This window comes from Stomoxys calcitrans, chromosome 5 (genome assembly GCF_963082655.1).
Source record: "Stomoxys calcitrans chromosome 5, idStoCalc2.1, whole genome shotgun sequence".
In the NCBI taxonomy this organism is placed as follows: Eukaryota; Metazoa; Arthropoda; class Insecta; order Diptera; family Muscidae; genus Stomoxys; species Stomoxys calcitrans.
The window spans coordinates 119713452-119734319 of NC_081556.1; the positions used below are offsets into that span (position 1 = coordinate 119713452).

Genomic DNA, 20868 nt, shown 5'->3' on the forward strand with positions numbered 1-20868 from the left:
TGCATATTTAATAATTATGCAATTCATTATTATTTTTTTCTATTGATATAAATATCTTCTCATATAACCAGGCAGGTATTAAAAAATTCTGAATATAAAAACTGCCCTCGACAGTAGATCTTTCAGCGAGATGGCTGAACAGTTCAAAATACACCTCTTTTGGTTGCCGGGTCACACAGACATCACAGGGGACTGTAAAGCAGATGAGCTTGTTAGACTAGGAATAACCTAACACATTTCAGTGCAACTGGAATCTGTGGGTATGGCTCTAGCGACATGTAAGCTTAGTCTTCGGGATCAGGTGGGCTGTAAAGACTCCAAAATTAGGTGGCCCAATTTAGACTTGAAGAGGTCTACCGCTTTGCTGTCGGTGATAAAAACGTCTCAGTCATTGTGTCCATTATGACAGCTCACTGTCTGATTGGAAAATGTGTTGACAGACTGAAGGTTGCCAGTAATGAGTCCAGCAGGCTGTTAGGACGTCGAAGAAGAGGAGACTGTAGAATATCTGCTTTGTGTGTGTTCTGCACTGGCAGCCAGAAGGAGTTCCACTTAAGGTCTTTTCTTCTATGGTAGCCTTTAGAAGACTTCTTTGCTGGAGCTTCTTCTTCTTTTGCCCATGATACTGTGCCTCCTTTTTATAGCCGATTCCGAACCGCGTGCCGCAATGCGACACCTCTTTGGAGAGAGGTTTCGCATTAAATGGTATAGTACTTGACAAGAAGGGGAAAACCCGCCAGCATTAGAAGGGAAGACCACCGCTGAAAATTTTTTTCTGATGGTCTCGCCAGGATTCGAGCCCAGGCGTTCAGCGTCATATGCGGGCATGCTAACCTCTGCGCTACGGTGCCCTCCAGTTCTTACGACGCCTATATTCTCCATGAATGTAGAATGGTTCATACATTTTACGAAGGATTTTTAATCAAACACTCCAAGTACTACCTCATCTGCTTTCGCAGGTACCCATGCTTCGCAGCCATACGACAGCACGGGTATCATCAGTGTCTTGTATAGTGTAATTTTCGCCAGTAGAGAGATGGCTTCGCTCCTTTTTTGGCTTGCTGAATACTTTGTTTTATTTCAAAACTAGTGTCATTTGTTTCAGTTACGGCGGTGCCGTGGTAAATACCGTTGCTGACTATCTCAAAGTGCATCAGCAAGCTTAATCCTGCAAAGTCGTATCAGTTTTGCAGGAATAGCAAACTCAGACATAGCTTGAAAGACCGTTGAACGTATAGGGCTGTCGAAGTCGGCTTTTTAGTCAACGAAAAACATGGAAGGTGTTGATTTTTCCTTCTTGGGTCTTTTCCAGGATTTGGCGCTGTGTAAATATCTGGTCTATGGTGGACTTACCAGGACTAAAGCCACACTAATAGGGTCCAATTATTTCGTTGACTTTAAACTTCATCTTTCACACAGTACGCTCTAGCATGCGTTGGAGAGACTACTTATTCCTCCGTAGATGGCATATACCGTCTTGTCCCCTTTTTTGTGTACGGGACACAGTATGCTGAGGTTCCAATCATCGGGTATAAGTTCTTCTAACCAGATTGCGAATACGAGCTAATGCATACGCCTTATCAGCGTGCCACCTCCCGTCTTCAACAGTTCAGCCGACAACCCATCGGCTCCTGCTGCCTAAATGCTTTCCAGACGGTTAATTGCTACGTGTATTTCGTTTTAACACATTTTTTTCGCATTATCAAGGATTGGTTCTGTAGCATACATGTGGTCACCATCATCGGTCCAGCAGTTGGGAAAAGTGTTCTTTCCATATCCTCAGCACACTATCTGTATCAGTTACTAGATTTCCCTCTTTGTTCATGCAAGAGGATTTGTCCTGAACCAAAGCCATAGGTTTGATGTTTAATGCTTTGGTAGAATTTTCGAACTTCATTCTAGTTCCTGAACATCTCGATTCGCTCACACTGACGTCTTTTCATATCCTTCTTCTTTCTGCGGAAAAGACGTTTTTCATCTCTACTTCTCTCACGATGCATCACCTTCATCTGGCGTGTTGCTACTAACTGTATGGTTGCCCTGCATGCCGCATTCTTGGCTTCAATAGATTTTTGGCAATCCTGGCCATACACCAGTGTCTGTTTCCAGGTTAGGGCCGGCTGGAGGCGAGCGTCGGATCTTGGAGCAAGCGGTTCGCAACAACGAGGGATACATGTGAAATCCCTTATGAAAATGTTCAATTTTTGACGCGAAAAAATTTTTCGAGTTGAGTATACAATATTGAAGATTATGACAAAAAAATCTGTTTAGTTCAACTCCTATGTATTTTCTTCAAAAAAAAAAACAAGCCCAAAATCGCATAATTGATGTACGATTATTGCATAATTGATGCAATAAACGCTGTAACCCCTTCATGTGGTTGGGGCGCTGGGAAGGTAACCCGCTGCCGGAAAACTATGGGACTACTATGAGAAACAAAGGAATAGTAAAAACGGACCACCCGAATGTTGCGGATCTGCAAAGGAGGATGTGCCTGCACCAAAGCAATCGGTTTGATGTTTAATTCTGTGGTAGAATTTCCGGACTTCTTTCTGACTCCTGTACATCCCAATTCGCTCACACTCACGTCTTTTCATTTCCTTTTTTTCTGCGGAATACAAGTTTCTCCTCTCTCCTTTTCTCCTGCCTGCGTTGCTACTGATGGCAGAGTTGCTCTAAATGCCGCATTTTTGGCTTCAGTAGCATCTCGACACTCTTGGTCGTACCGTGGATTTATTGAAGGAGGCTTCCGGTACCCAAGTACGGATTTCGCGGCATTTTCCATGGAGTATGCAATGGTTTGGCAATGCGTTGTAATATCATCGAGACGGGTAGTGCTTTCATCAAGCGTTTGGGTCAATCGAGTGGAGTATGCCGCTCCATCTGTTGTGTTTTCAGCTTTTTAATGTCCAGCTTCCGTGCAGTCTCAGATCGTACTTTCCTGACCATGTTCTAACGGGTGCGAACCTTTGCTGCAACAAAGTAATGAGCCGAATCGATGTTCGCACCTCGAATCGATAGTACATCTAAGACGCTGGTAGAATGCCTTCCATCTATCACAACATCATCTACTTGGTTTCTCGTGTTTTGATCAGATGACAGCCATGTGACAGTGTGAATCCTTCGATATTGGAATCTGGTACTACTAACTACCATGTTCTTTGTAGCGGCGAAGTCTATTAGCCTCAATCCATTATGGAAAGTTACTTCGTATAGGCTAAATTTTCGGACTGTTGGGCCAAAGTATTTTCCTTCCCTATTTTCGCATTCAAATTTCTCAGAACGATTTTAAAATCATGGGCGAGACAGCGGTCATATTCTCTTTCGAGGCGTTCGTAGAAAATATCCTTGATCTGTTCGTCCTTGTCTTCCATCGAGACATTGGCGCAAATAAGGATGTATTGAAGAATTTGGCTTTTATGCGGAGTGTGATTAGCCTCTCATCCACCGGAGTAAACCTGAAGGCAAGGTGTTTCAGTCTCCGGCTAACCACATATCTACAGGCAAATTCATGCCTCGTTTCAAGGCGGCTATAATATAGGGCATGTGTTGTTGTGCAGCCCTTCCTGAGCCACCACACCTCCTGTATGGCGGTAATGTATTTCTTCAATACATCCGCCAGTGGAATGTCCGCACTCTTTATAGAGAGCAGTATACCTCTCCATAAAGAGTGCGGACATTCCAGGTGCATGTACGTAAATCAACATGGGGGGATCTGTTTTCAATCTTCTTCGTTTTTTTTTTTTTTTTCAAAGTAATATCTTTAAGTTTTCTGTGCTACTAACCTGACGCCCCAGCTCTCATCCTTTTATCGTTCTACAGATGAACTCGTAGCTCATTTTTGCTCACTTCCTTTAACGGATTTAAAGGTAGCTACCCAGGTGACATCGCGGGGAGCTTTGTGTCCACATTTGAGATAAGCTTGGATTTTGTCAATTCAAACCCTATCAGAACCGTTGCTTGGTTTCCAACATACCCAAGTCATCCCTTTACCGTATCTAACAATTAGTAATCAAATCAATCATTTTGGGATTGACGGAAGGCATTCTGACAGGGGTTTGAAATTACAATCCATCCGAGATATTAGCATTTGTACGACTCATTACCTCGTAGAAGTTAAGGTTCATAATAGTCAGAGTATAACGAGAAACGCATGAGATGGCCAATTTCAATGAGCAGGACCTACATTAGATTTTTTTTATAAAATCACACCTTAAGAAAATTTGGCGCCAGATTGAATTTATTCACCCTTATTTAATGGACACACTGGTAGCAAAATAAACTTCAAAATTTAAAAAAAAAAAAAAACACTATATTTTAGTTTTATTAAACAAAAAACTAAATTTTAGAGAGTTTATGAAAAATTTTACTTTAAATAAAACTACATTAAAATTAATTTTCCACTATTTTATTTCCTTCCCCGAAATAATTACACAGTAATTCCAATAGCTACCTTCGTGCATATTCGCAGAATTGTAAATAACGTCCAAGTGAACACAATTACCACTAATTTCCCAAACCGCAAATAAGGTCAACAAGATTTTAAAATATTTAGCACAAACCTTAATTTCATAATAAAGCTACCTGTGTAAATAGGTATTTTTAAAATAAATGCCTACTTAACGTAACAAACCTTCAAAGTCAAGGGGAATCTTTGTCGCTTTGAAATTTACCTGTGGAATTATGGGAAAATCCAAATTGTTCTGAATGACAGCTAGATTTAAACCGCACTAGTTGAATATTTGTAGATTCTTTTCTTGAAATTGTAAAGGATTTATTTTATGAACCCTAATCCAAAAAGGGCCAATTGTTGTTTCTGGGCTGGGTAATGTATGGCACGTAAAAAGACTTATACATTTTAAAATTAAAATTATTATGATACCTGAATTCGAATTTCATCAAAATCAGATGAAAAATGCTCCTTCTATAGGCTCAATACTCTATATCGGAAGACCAGTCTGTATGGCAGTTATATCGAAATATTGTCCGATGAATAAGGTCTAGATTTAACAAAAAGATGAAGAGGTCTATCAAAACATACTGTTTCAAATTTCATAGAAATCGGATGAAAAATGATTTTTTTATGGGCTCAATACTCTATATAGGAAGATCGGTCTAAATGGCAGCTATATCCAAATAGGATCTGATCTGGACGATATTCCACAAAAATGTGTTAAGGTCTACCAGAACTCACTATTTTAAATTTCATTGAAATCTGGTAATAAATAAACCTTTTATGTGCTCAATACCCTATATCTGGACCTATATCCAAGTATAGTCCGATCTAGACCACATTTCACATGAATGGGTATGGGTCTTCCAGAACTCAAAAATGTAAATTTGCGCATGCCTATTCTAACAGATCAAAGAGTGCTGTCCGATTCAAGTTTGAGCTCAATGATAAGGGGCCTCCTTTTTATAGTCGAGTCCGAACAGCGTGCCGCAGTGCGACACCTCATTGGGGAGAAGTTTTTACATGGCAAAGTCCCTCACAAATGTCGTCAGCATAGGAGGGGATAACCACCGCTGAAAAATGTTTTCTGGTGTTCATGTTAGGATTCGAAACCAGGCGTTCAGCGTTATAGGCGGACATGCTAACCTCTGCGCTAGTGAAGTGCAGGCAAACTATCGATAATCGCAACATTCGATAGTTTTAATGATAAATATCGATAGTGTCGATACTATCGTTAATTTCCCATCACCTATAGTTCAAACGAAAATGAGAAGTAAAAATCAGGAGGATCGATTTATATAGAAGCAATATCAATGCACAGACCAAATAAAACAAAGGTTAATAAAAACAGTAAGATGTCATGAGAGAAATCATTGTATAAAATGTTAGCCTAATCGGATGAAAATTGCGCCCTCTATGCGCGCTATATATCGTAAAGGATAAATTCAGAGTTGGATTGCTTATTTTTGTTTACTATTGCAAAAAATTTAACTTTTGCGATAGTATCCATCGGAAAAATATCAACCGATATTCAGTCAAAAAATTGAATATCGATAGTGCCATCGATATTTTGCCAGCTCCAGGACTCACTTTGCCAATATTCAGCGAAATCGAATGAAAAATGAGGAATTAATTGCCTCAAAACTTTAAGTCTGGAGATCCTTCTATATAGTGGCCATATAGAACTAAAGTCAGATTTTATGAGATCAGGGCGTCAGTTTTAGATAAAAAGAATACGAAATTATAAAAACATGGTTACAAAATGTTTTCAATTGCCAAAAAAATCTAAAAATTTTTATAATAATAAAATATTTTCAATAATAAAATTTTAATGAAAAAATAAAATACCCAAATACATTCTCAAAAACGGAATTTATTGGGTATTTGCCCAATAAATACCCAAGCATTGGGTATTTACCCGGTAGGAACCCATTTCTATCTATGGGTCGAATATCTAGAATAGTCTCCAGTGCCACGACAGTATGATCTCTGAACCTGTTGTATTTTCCTTACGTTGCACCTTTTCTCCTTCGCAGCTCACCAAAGTAAGTATTGGTGTAATCACGCTCCTGTAGAGCCAGTGGACTATCCTCGGATTCAGGCCCCATTTCGAGACCACGGCCCAATATCTGTTAACTTTCTCGGCACCCTCCTAAATGGGACACATCTATTTCAGTTTTCGGAGTTTGCCACGACAATATGTTCTCTGAATCTGTAGTATTTTCCTTACGTTGCACCTTTTCTCCTTCGAAAGTTCACCAAAGTAAGTATTGGTCTAATCACGCTCATATAAAGCCAGTAGACTATCCTCGGTAGCCCAATGATATGATACTATCAACTTCTCAAGAGTATTCAGCATAAAGGAGGTAAGGTTTACCTGCTTTCGGAATGAAAATGATCTTCGTGCCCCTTCATCCCACAGGCATAAATGACATGCTTCCTAAGCCAAGTAACCAGTTTATCAGGCACAGCTTGTAATTCACCTGGTGATACATCATCAGAGCCTGGCGACTTAAAGGCGTCGAAATTTCTTATCGCCCAAATGATTTTTGGCTCAGACACAATTTCCCTAATAGACTCCGACGAATGCATACCAGTGACAACCTCTTTTGGCGCCACGTTGTCCGTTGGAGAAATTCCCGGAAAAGGTCTATCAACAAGTAGTTCTAGTGTTTCCTCACAAGATGTTGTCCATACATTCTCTGACTTCTGAATATACCCCACCGCAATAGGTCGCGAGGACAGAATTTTCCTTCGCCTAGAGGCCTCAGATGTATCCTCCACGGAGATACAGAATTCCACCCAGGATTTGTTCTGAGCCTTTCTTAGCTCGCCCTTATATTTTCTTAGCTCAGCCTTATAGATTTCCCAAATGTGTGGTGCTCTTGAGGCTTTCGCTCTGTTGAAGAGTTTTCTGCAGTCCTTCCTTAGAACAACCAGCTCTGGGGTCCACCATGGCGGTCGCTGTTCTTGTTCTTGAGCCCTAACGAAACGCATTTTTTGTCCGATTTAGCTGAAATATTGCATGTAGTGTTCTATTATGGATTCCAACAATTATGAAAAGTATGGTCTAAATCGGTCTACAATGTGATATAGCTCCCATATAAACCGATCTCTCAATTTGATTTCTTGAGTCCTTACAAGCCGCAAGTTTGTCCGATTTCGCTGAAATTTTACATGCGGTATTCTGTTATGAAAAATTTGTTCAACAACTGTGCCAAGTACGGTCCAAATCAGTCTATAACCTGATGTATTTCCCATATAAACCGGTCTATCGATTACCCTTGTTCGGTTCCTAGAAGCTCTAATTTTTTTTGGTTTGACAAAAGTTTGGTATGTATTGGGTTGCCCAAAAAGTAATTGCGGATTTTTTAAAAGAAAGTAAATGCATTTTTAATGAAACTGAGAATGAACTTTAATCAAATATACTTTTTTTACACTTTTTTTCTAAAGCAAGCTAAAAGCAACAGCTGATAACTGACGGAAGAAAGAATGCAATTACAGAGTCACAAGCTGTGAAAAAATTTGTCAACGCCGACTATATGAAAAATCCGCAATTACTTTTTGGGCAACCCAATAGAATAAAATTATGCCCTTCAATAAATTTATTTGGTATAATTTTTTAGCAGGTGGGTTTCCAAGATTCGGCCCGGCCACGTTTTACTCGTTTAGAATATTTCATGCAAAACAATTTCTTCCAGAAAATCAAATTTTCTTCATTCATGTTTATAAATCTCCTCAATCATAAAAAAAGTTCTTAATTTCAATGAATGTCCTTTAATGTTTTTATTTCCTATTTTGACTATACAAATAAATAAATGCGCAAATTTTTACAAAGAAATCAATTCTTTTTTACGTTCCCTAATATTTAAACTATACTACAACAACATGTTTAAGAATTGGTCTTCAAGTGGCGAACTAGATCTAATAAACGCTTTTTAAGCGTCATCTTCTTGGGCTCCTCCAAAGGTTCGACACAACTATCATTTGAAGGGGTTGGGTGTGTCACACATTCCATTGTGTTTGAGTTTGTAACAGATGAAATTTCATAGATACCCGTTGATGATATAGATGGCAGGGATTTATAGTGATACGGTTTCTCATTATCAATTTGGGAGGATATATCATGACCCAGAGATATAGTATCGAAGTCACTTTGATACTCTTCTGCATAGTTATTATTGTTAATGATATCCTTCACAGCATAATGACATATAAGTTCTTTCTCTTCAATATCCATATCTTCATCCTCGGGATCATCAGTAGAGCTAAGAGTCGAAGAACTACTTGCAGGATATTGTTGATCTAAATATCTTAAAGTTTCCACCAAGTATTGAGCTCGACTCTGTTGCTCACGTGCTTGTTTTAAACGTTCGATGGATGTTAATTTCTCGACGCTCTCAATGAAGAGATACAAATCGCTGGATGAAAATTGGGCACAATTTATAAAGGCCATATTGTTTTGGTGCTTGATGTTGTTTGATTTAAGACACAATGGGAAATGATGACTTGTTACAAATTACGACACAATTTATATTTTGTTACAGGTATAAACCAAAACTAATATTAGGCAAATACATGAAAAGGGTTTAAAGTCCCACGTTACACACGTTGGGCTAAACACAGGTACCTGATTAATTTATAACTAATTTTAAGACACTTATTATAAAAATGTTTTTGTAGTTAAAAATTGCGTAATACATCTTATTAGCCAACGGAATACCTGTTATTAATTTGGGCTTCCATGTTAAATTAGGATTGTCCAAGCCAAGGACACAACAACACACAAATCCTTTTTCATCATCTATCATTTCCCTGTAGGAAATGTCAATAGTAAATCTATACTGACTTACTATTGACTTTGTCACCAGAACGATAGACAAATTGTACCCAAGACCACGCTTTTTGCTATAGACTTGACATTCAGAAGTCAGTAGTGACATTGTCAATAGTAAGTAAGAAGGGCATATATTTATTGTCAATAGTATGTCAGTAGAGACATTATATAGACATGTTTAATAAATTAGTACGTAATTTTGGAACTTTTCACTCAATTTCAAAACTTGCTGGATAAGGCATTAAAAATAGTTTAAACTTTCATTAAATTGTTTAAAATCTACATTTAGTAAAGAAAAAACTTTTATAAAAAGAAAATCTTTGGAAAGCTGCCAAATGATCCGTCAAAAATTGGTGTGTCCAAATACCTGATGTCGGTTGCGTTCAGCATTACCACCAAGAATTATCTTTTTCTGTAGTGTCTATGAAGTACACACAAGAAGTTTAAATTGGTGTCTAGAATTTGTACTAATAGAATAAAGTTTTAAACTTACATATTGGTCAGATTATGCACTAATTAGCATCACTTGCTTAATATGCAATTTTTTTTTTCGTTAAGATTTTTGAACCAGCAATATTAATTTCAACAAAACAATTGTGAAAATGATTAACAAATAAAATAAATTATAGTTTGTCATCTGTCAATAAAAACAATGTAGACAATATTGTAGACAACTTGGTGACTATGTCACATACATAATAGACAAAAGTGGTGACTTGGGGACACTTAACCCCAGACTGCCAACAGGGTTGCCAAGACGACTTAAACATATATTGAGTTAAACACAATTGTTGAGTGATATTTGACCTACATTTTATTTTAGCACTCCACAAATTTCACTTTTCAAGGTAATAACTTGCATTGAACTTAACTTTCGACAAAAGCCCTTATTTATCTCTAATTCATATCTAGCTGTACTAAATGAATAATTTCCGAAACTTGTTGGTTGTATGGTCGGTCTATGTGATTATCATAAATGTTGACAGCGTTTAATTAAAGGGCACCATCAACCAGAACAATTCTTTTCGACGAGTTTATGGCCGACAAAACCAAAAAAAAAAAACAAGTCCAACATTGGTCACGCTATGCCAGTCAGTGCATTGCCAAGTACTTGGATATGCCACAATTAGACAGAAGCCAAAATGTGGTAGAAACAATTCACCATGCCAAACATTCACAAAATACCGGATATAAAGCATTTTTCACAAAAACTTTTTCCATTCATAAGTTATTTTTAAAAATTTTGCCAAATGTTAAAAAGTTTATTAGCCCAAAATTATGACAGCTCCTAATTTACACTAAAGTCATATCAATTTTGTTTAAATAAACAAAAGTAAGTGGGGAATTGACGCTCTAATGGAATTGTCGCTTTTCCATCGTTGAAAAAAATGTTTGTTTGGTGTCAAATTTGTTGTGCTCCATTATAACCTCTAATAGAAAAGAAAAATAAATAAACAATGAATTTTTTTTAGAATCTAGCAAAAAAACTAAAAATGATACCGTCACATCCGTCGTTTGTGTGTCGTGTTTTTTGCCATTTGATTGAATTGGTATTTTTATCTCTATTTCCGTGACATTCAATTCAAAGGGGTTGGGACTATTTTTCCCCAGAATTTATTGTAACGTTAATGAGGAAGATTACTGTGAAAAAACAGATGAGGTAATTTTAAACCAAAACTCCTGTTAATCATTTTTTCAATTATCTTTGCTGCAATTAAGGTGTAAGAGCGGAGAAATATAAGTTTTATAAAGGGTGATTTTTTTAGCTATTATCTTTTTGGCAGCACTAGTTTAAACCGCTCGGAGGCCACCGTTGCGCAGAGGTTAGCATGTCCGCCTATGACGCTGAACGCCTGGGTTCGAATCCTGGCGAGACCATCAGAAAAATTTTTCAACGTTGGTTTTCCCCTCTTAATGCTGGCAACATTTGTGGTTTGTGACTATGCCATGTAAGACTTCTCTCCAAAGAGGTGTCGCACTGCGGTACGCCGTTCGAACTTGGCTATAAGGAGGAGGTCCCTTATCATTGAGTTTAAAATTTGAATTGGACTGCACTGATTGATATGTGAGAAGTTTGCCCCGTTCCTTAGTGGAATGTGCATGGGCAAAATCGCAATTGCAGTTAAAACATCTTACGCACGTTTCGTATTTTGTTTCACTGTCATAATATCTCCTGTTTGGTCTAAAAATTGACCATGAATCGTCTTATAAACGAACAACGCTTGCAACTTATTGACCCTATATAACACTATTATGGTACAGGGTATGACCCATTAATAAATATACCGATCGACTCAGAATCACTTTCTGATTCTATTTAGCTATGTCGGTCTGTCCGTCTGTCCATGTTAATTTGTGTACAAACTACAGGTCGCAGGTTTCATCCGATCGTCTTCAAATTTGCACAAGCATTCTCATGGGCGTAGAGACGAAGCCTATTGAAATTGCAAAAAAAATAAGGTTCAGATAAGGATATAGCTGTCACATATATGTTGGTCCGATTTAGACTGAAATTGCAATTATATGGTCATTTCTAAACCGACTCTCACGATTCTCTTATAAGACTCGACATTAGTGGCGAATTTCGTAGAAATCGGTTCAGATTTAGATATAGCTCCCATATAAATGTTTGTTCGATTTGGATTGAAATTGCAATTATATCGTCATTTGTAAACCGATTATAACGAAAGAGCTGCCAATGCATCCAGAAAGTCACAGTTTATGGTTTATGGGCTGGTGGTATCATTGGACCGTACTTCTCCAAAGATGATGCGAATCGTAACGTAACTGTGAATGACGCTACCGTGAGATGATATCCAACTTTTTTTTGCCCAAAATGCAAGAGCTTGTCAACAAAACGGTTCCACATGCCACACAGCACGCGTAACAATGGACTTATTGAGAGGCGAGTTCGGTAAACATTTTATTTCAAGTTCGGTACCAGTCAATTGGCCGCCTAGATTGCGATTTAACGTCTTTAGACTATTTTTTGTGGGGCTATGTTAAAGCTCATGTCTACACAGACAATCCCGCTTCAATTGACGCATTGGAAGACAACACTGAAGTATTTATTTGTTGGATACCGGCCCAACATTTCGAAAGAGTATGCCATAATTGGACTAAGCGGACGGACCATTTGAGGTGTAGTCACGTTTAACATTTGCATGATTATTAAATATTCAAATATTAAATTATATGGACCGTACTATCGATTCAAAAAAAGGTTTCATGAATTTTTCTGAATTTTATGTTTTTTTGAAAAACTTTAATATAGCTCATAAAAAATCACCTTTTATTAAAAAAAGTTAAAGCAGGCTAAGTTTGGCCAGACCGAATTGGCCATTAAAATGAGGTCAAGAATTCAAATCAGCCGATCATTTCACGTTTATTTGTGGACCTAGTTGAGCCGTATTTGGTAAGGGTATTGGTGAATCTAAGACGAGAATACGACCGTGATTTTAAAATCGTTCCAGGAGATTTTAGTGCAAAGATAGGGAAAGAAAATATCTTTGGTCCAATAGTCGGAAAATTTAGCCTACACGAAGAAACTTCCCATAGTGGATTGAGGCTAATAGATTTCGCCGCGGCAAACAACATGGTAGATAGACAGCACCAGATTTCAATCGCATCAAAGGATTCACACGGCCACATGATTGTCACCCGATCAAAACACAAGAAACTAAATTGATCACGTTGTGATAGATGGAACGCATTTATCTAGCGTGTAAGATGTGCGATCGATCAGTGGAGAAAATATAGCTTTGGATTATTACCTTTTTACAAAGGTTCACCCGAACAGCAAATTGACCGAGGGCGTAAGCTCCGACCTTCTTAATCCCCTGTGCGATGAAACCCACGCAGGGATATACCTACAGCCCCACCCATCTGCGAAGAAATTTAGGCCGTTCTAGTCTTACTCAAAAACGCCAAATCAGCCGGCCCTAATAATATACCTGTTGAACTGTTGCGGTATGGGGCATTCACCATAGATCACCCCAATAATCAGAGAGGCCTGGGATACAAACGCTGACCCCGAGAAATGGAAAAAGAGGACCATGTTCACAATCCCGAAGAAGGGTGACCTCATCCAATGTAAGAACTGGAGGGGGATTACATTGCTAAACGCAATAAATAACGTGATGGCAAGTCTTCTTCTGCAGCGTATTTTGACTGCACTTGACAATATTTTGAGGAAAAACAGGCAGGTTTTCGGCCAGGACGTTCTTGTGCTAACCATAATAACTCTCCCTGCGCATAATCATTGAACAGTTTGCAGGACTTAATACATACTTATACCTTTTATTCATCGACTTATGACACCGTTTCGTGAAGTTCAATGTAGAGCACGCTGTTGAATAAGGGCATCCCTGAAAAAATCAAGACTCGAATTAGGGAGCTGTATAAGAATGCTGAAGTTTCAGTCAGTTTCATTGGAAAAGAGAGCCGACCTTTCGGGATCGACAAAGGAGTGAAGCGGAGTTGCATCTTGTTAATTTATAAGAGTTCGTATTAGAAGCAACTAATGCTGACATATGCCTCTTTGCGCATCGCTTCGAGCACTTAAAGGCGAAACTGAAAAGACTAAGAAAATGCCGCCAAAGTAGGTCTGAGGATTAACATAGCAAAGACTAAATTAATGAGGATAGGAACATCAAATCTGACACCGCTAATTGTAAACGGCCAAATCATTGAAGACGTTGACAACTTCTCCTATCTTGTCAGCAAAATAACAAAGGATGGAGGAGCAGAGGCAGACATACGCGTGCGTATCAACAAGACTAGAAGCGCCTTTCGTAAACTCAACAAAGTTTGAAGATGCAGTGACGTCTCACATAATACAAAAGTCAGGATTTTATATGGTTGCACAACCTCGAAGCTTGACACAAACGACTGTCTTCGACGGATACTTCGAATTTTCTAGCCAAACCGTATTTCAAATGAAGAATTGCAATGTCGATGTAGAAATCCGAAAGAGAAAATGGACATATCGTACGCCGACCGCGCGATGATATAGCTAGAAAGGTTCAAGAGTGAAACCCGCAAGGACACCGAGAGAGTGGACGCCCAAAAAATATATGGATCCGCTGTACGAAAAGAGAGTTGGAATCAATCCATACATCGTAGAATCAAGCCAAGGCTTTGACCAACGATAAAGCTCGATGAAGAGAATAGGTTAGTTTGAAAAGAGGATGCGGATATTAATCCGCTCCATGCCACTCTGGACATACTAAGCCAGTAATCGGCTCGTTGTGCGCTCTTAATACTAAAAAGGTAACCTCGAAAAAGAAAATCTATATTAGGAATACCGTGCTACCGTGCATTCCCCTAAGTTGGTTCTTGTCTGGTATTGAGTCCCCACCTAAGTGCCGGTATCTGCTAGACGCCAAAGCCGGGCAATGACATAGGAAATGCTCCAAAGTCTCATCATCTTCCCCGCATGCCCTACACATGCTATCACTTGCCTCACCAATTTTACATGAGTAGGCTCGTAGTCCTATGTGCCACGCTATGATACCGAGAGCTACACTGACCTCCTTCGTACTTCCTTTCAATAATACCCTCGTCTTCTCACAATCTGGATCTCCCCATAGGATTTTCGCCGTTCTACATTTGTCGCCCCCTTAGCTAGGACTAGGACGCTTCGAGTTAACAAAGTTTATTGAAGGCAGTTCTCTGGCCTTTCGATGATATAATGGCCCAGTGGCAAACTATTGCCCAATCCATGGAAAATGGCGCGAAATCCGTACTTGGGTAAGTGAAGCCACCTCCAAGAAACCCATGGTACGACTAAGAGTGTCGAGATGCTACTGAAGCCAAGAATGCGGCATATAGAGCAACCCTGCAATCAGTAGCAACGCGGCAGATGAAGGAGAGCTATCGGGAGAAAAGGAGAGAGGAGAAACGCCTATTCCGCAGAAAGAAAAAGGAAATGGGAAGACGTGAGTGTGAACGAATTGAGATGTACAGGAGTCAGAATGAAATCTAGAAATTCTACCAATGAATTAAACATCAAACCAATGGCTATATAACAGGCGAATCCTCCTGCAGAGAGACAAAGAAGGAAATCTAGTAACTGATACAGATAGTGTGATAAGGATATGGAAAGAATATTTTACCCAGCTGCTAGTGTACCCATGATGATGGTACAGAATGTTTTCCTCCTAGTCCGAATGAGGTCAAGAACAACAAGGCAGCAGGAGCCGACGGGTTGCCCGCTGAACTATTTAAAATCGAAGGCGACACGCTGATAAGGCTTATGCATCAGCTTGTTTGCGCGATCTAGAAGAACGCATACCACCCGATGATCGGAACCTCGGCATACTATGTCTCTTGTCATAAGAAAGGAGATAAAACAAAATGTGCCAACTACAGAGGAATAAGTCTCCTCCCAATCGCATTCAAGATACTCTCGAGCGTACTGTGTTGTTAGTAAAGACAATACTGCATCGATTTTAATAGGTTTGCAAAATTGACAATTTTTAATAAAATGACCGTTAATTTCTTAATAAAAATTTCAAAATTTTTTGTTGTATAGTTGACCTTTTTTATTTTATACTTTTTTGGTTGTTTTGGCACAATGTGATGAAACAATAATTAAAAACCGAGGTTTAAGGGTTTGAAAATTGTTTCATTTTAAAAACTCCAATATTTCGAACACCGCCGTAAGTATACTGGTAGCGAGGTATACTTTTCACATCGTCATAAGGAAGTCAATGTCGAAAATTGAATTTGCCACAAGAAGAACACCGGCGGTATTCGAAATATTGAAGTTTACAAAATAAAACAAATTTCAAAAACTTAAATATCGGTTTTTAATTATTGTTTCATGACCTTGTGCCAAAACAACCAAAGAATAAAAAATTTCAAAATTTTATACAATAAATTTCCAATTTTCAATATCGTTGAATTTTGACTTTTAAACAAAATGTCATCAAAATTGTATTTTCATAAAAAATTTGGTCAATATTCAATAACTTTAGAAAATTTATGGCAAATTTTTGTAAAAATAGTTTAGAAAGTTTTGTTAAAATTTTGTTTTCTACGGATTTTCCGGTTTATAATTAGAGTCACAAAACTACATTTCCTTTGGCTGTAAAGACAAATGAAATACGCATATACAAGGGTTGCGCCAACTGCAGAGAGCATTTCTAATGACAAACTTAAATTAATTATTTTTAATTCGCAGAATCCAATTAATTGGAAAATCTAAGTTATGCAAATTAAAGATTTATCATTAACGGGCGTATCATTAGCAACAAATAATTCTAAAACAACATCAATAAATCGCAGCTAATCAGAGTTTAGTAATACTTAAACCTCAACATTGCTGACACTCGTTATTTAAGGAATGTTTATACAAACAAATCGATGATGGAGTGATAATGGAATAAAACGAGGCACCCACAGCGACAGCAACAGCAACTAGTGTGTGGACAATCCAATTAAAACCATTATGATTTATTAAGAAAATTAAAATAAAATGTTGTGAAAAATGCACAATGCACCGCGACAGACAATGCCCGGTGTACAATGGACATCACTGCGTTGTTGACAACGGCCCAACAACGCTGATGATTGGCGGTCATGATTAATGGTCGACAAAAGCGATTTGCTGTTTTGCAAAACAAAAAAAAAAAAAAATCTCAAAATCATCCAAGTGTAGAAAATTTATTTTATTTCTCTTTCTAGTTTGATGGGAACATGGTAATGAATGGCAATTGCCCATAATGGCAGCAAATACAAACAACAACGACACCAACAACAATTTGTTTTGGTTAATAACTTTTTTTTTAAATAGTTGTATAAACAATTTTTTGTTTTGTCAGCCCCCGCTATAGATGAGGATGTGGTGATAACATCAACACCGAAATCAAATCTACAACCAATGCGAACAGAACAAACTTTGTCTCAAACAATCTGCTGGGGTTGCTGCTGAATTGTGGGTTGTATGGACTCTAAGCAAACATGTTGCAGCTGGTGGAGTATTCATTATGATTGATTTTTAAGTGAAAATTTAAACTATTCTTGTACATACAAAATTGGATTTAATTAATAAAAAAAAGTGAATTGAAAGAAGAAAATTCGAATACAATAACAATTAAAGAAAAATGTTTAAAAATGGAATGAGTTTTGCAAAAGGAATAGGAAATAAAAGAATTGGGTTGCCCAAAAAGTAATTGCGGATTTTTTAAAAGAAAGTAAATGCATTTTTAATAAAGCTTAGAATGAACTTTAAACAAATATACTATTTTTACACTTTTTTTCTAAAGCAAGCTAAAAGTAACAGCTGATAACTGACAGAAGAAAGAATGCAATTACAGAGTCACAAGCTGTGAAAAAATTTGTCAACGCCGACTATACAAAAAATCCGCAATTACTTTTTGGGCAACCCAATAGAATACATAATTTTGAATTTGAAGTCCTATGTTTCATGGGAGAGCCATGTCTGCTCCGTGCATCTGGAGTTTAAATGACCGAATCTTGGGAACCCACTAACATGGATTCTGCTAAAAATTTATACAAAATAAATTTATTTGAATGGCAAAGTTTTGTTCTATTGTACATACCAAACTTGTCAAACCAGCAAAAATTAAAGCTTCTAGGAACCGAACAACGATAATCGAGAGACCGTTTGACATGAGAGCTATAAAGGTTTATAGACTGATTTGGACCGTATTTGGCACAGTTGTTTGAAGACGTAACAGAACACCGCTTGTAAAATTTCAGCCAAATCGGACAAATATTGCGGCTTCCAGGGGTTTAAGATGTCAAATGGGCAGATCGGTTTCTATGGGAGCTATATCAGGTTATAAACGGATTTGGACCGTACTTGGCACAGTTGTTGGAAGTCATAACAAAAAAGTATACATGCTCAATTTAAGCCAGATCTGTTTATATGGGAGCTTTATCAGGTTATAGACCGATTTGGAGCGTGCTTTGCACAGTTGTTGGAAGCCATAACGAACAAATCGGACAAAAATTACGGCTTGTAAGGATTCCAGAAGTCTAATCGGCAAATCAGTTTACATGGGAGCTATATCAGATTATAGGCCGATTCGGACCGTACTTTGCACAGTTTTTGGAAGTCATAACGGAACTCTACATGCAAAATTTTAGCCAAATCGTACAAAAATTGCGCCTTCCAGTGGCTGAAGAAGTCAAATCGGCAGATCGGTTTATATGGGAGCTATATTTAAACCTGAACCTTAATGGCCCATTTCCAATCCCCAACGACCTATATCGATATTAGGCATCTGTGCAAAATTTCAAGCAGCTAGCTTTACGCGTTCGTTCGTGATTTCGGCAGACGGACGGACATGGCTACAATGACTCAGAACGTCTAGACGATCAAGAACATATATACTTTATGGGGTCTTGGATGAATATTTCGAGGTGTTACAATCGTAAAAATTGAAAGGGACAGCAAACGACGCCATAGTTTTTGCCGCTCTTTTGACATTTCTCTTCAGTAAGGTTTGCCATTTCATGATGGATAGATATACGAGCCAATAACTAGTCGAAATTATTAAGATTTACTACCTCAACGTTAAGAGCGAAAAATCGTCCTTAGCGATGAGGCTCATTTCTGGCTGAATGTCAATAAGCAAAATATACGTTATTGACCAGACAACAATACATACGTACTCCATGAGTCATCATTGCATCCCAAAAAAATTACGATTTGGTGCGGTTTATGGGCCGGCGGCGTCATTGGGTCGTACTTCTTCTCTGATAATCAAGACCGGCACGTTATTGTAAATGACAATCGATACCGTTCAATGATAACAGAATATTTTTAGCCCCAACCGGATAATATGGACTTCGAGGACATGTGGTTCCAACATGACGGCGCCACAAGCCACACAGCGAATGTTAAAATCAATTTATTGGAAACCAAGTTTGGAAAACTTGGTATCTCATTAAATGGTACAGTCGATTGGCCGCCTCGGTGGTGCGATTTGACGCCGTTAGACTATTTCCTGTGGGGCTACGTCGAATCTTTGGTCTAAAAAACTGTTTTAGCGCTCTTATTGAAAAACCCCTATATTATCAGCAAAGTTAGTGGGATTTGCTAACGACCGTGATGGGGATAGGTAGATCCTGGTATTAAGTAAACCCAGCTGCACTGAGAATCCAAGCGCCGAGTTGTATGGGAACGGACGAAATCTTCATTATGAAGCTGAAGGAAGTGATGAACGTGAAAACACAAAATCTTCAGTTTCTCTTTGAACGTAGTATGAAAGCGATTTCTAAAAAGTTCACAGGTGATTTCAATTTCAAATAAAGTGGAATCGTTCATAAAGATCTCTCTCTCTCTCTCTCTTTGTAGGCCACTGTATCGCTATAAGGCTGGAACCCTAGCTTCGAATAATGGCGAGAACATCAGAAAAACAATTTTCTTTAGCGGTGGTTATTCCCTCCTAATGCTAGCGACATTTGTGAGAAACTATGACATTTAAAAAATATGTTTTGGTAGCCAGGTTAAAACTTCTCCACAAAGAGGTGTCACACTGCGGCATACCGCTCGGACTCGGCCAGAAAAATGAGACTCCTTATCATTGAGCTTGAACTTGAATCGGACAGCACTCATTGATATGTGAAAAGTTTGTTCTTAATGGAATGTTTATGGGCAAATTTGCATTTGAAGATCTCTCCTTTCGAGCCGCTTTGGAAATTTTCCAATTGCCAACTATTGATACGACTTCAGCTTTGCACGTCATTACCGCATCGCATATCAACCGAGCTTTTCAAGCCGATCTATAGAACGGTCCCCACAACTATTCGATTCATCGAATAGCTAAAAAAGTACCATTCCTTCTCCTGTTCCAGTGGTATCACAATGGACGATAACGTCCAAGTGAGTCTGATGGCAGATTGCCACTTAAACCTAACCTAACCTTACTTTTAAAAAGTTTGGCAAATGTGTGATGTTGTTAAAGTACTTCACTAGCTACTTGGATCGCATTTTCTGGTCCGCCAAGATTTTTAAGTGTATAATTGCATACCCACAAAAAGTTGATAGGTTTTAAAACACACATCAGAGTTAGCAGCAGAGCTTATTAAGTATTACCGCTCTCCAGCGCCATGGCAGACAAGTAAAACTTATCTTCCTTGTTCTGGCTTCCGCCCATAACAGCAAACACAATACTTTGCCAAAATTTTTTTCTTGTGTATGGACAGTGGTACTACACTAAATGCGATATGGCTTTCGTTTGGTTTGCCCTTTTACGCTTTACTTTTGGGTTTTATTAGATTTTTAAGAAAAACAATACTGTTTTTGGATTTATTTGTCCAGCTGACACCAATAAAGGGTTTGATTTTGTTTCTATTTAAAATAGAAAGCAAAATAAAAACCCATTTTTAAAAAGTTTTACGTAAAATGAGATTGCGATTAATGTATTGGGCAGGCTACAGAAATCGCGATTTCGAAGCTTATAAACTCCATAATCAGTCTGCTGTGCCCCAAAAAGATTTCAACAACTAAATGAAATAACCAAAATAAAGTAGCGCAAAAACAGAAAAACAACACTTAAACAATGATTCATTATCAAATCAAATTTCGAGGAGGCTGTGATTA

General features: G+C 38.2%; 1 protein-coding gene across 1 annotated transcript in view; it reads right to left on the reverse strand.

The window, feature by feature from the left end:
- LOC106094039 (molybdopterin synthase catalytic subunit-like) overlaps positions 1-20868 on the reverse strand; it is a 515852-nt gene that overhangs the window by 58803 nt on the left and 436181 nt on the right. The window lies entirely within an intron of this gene.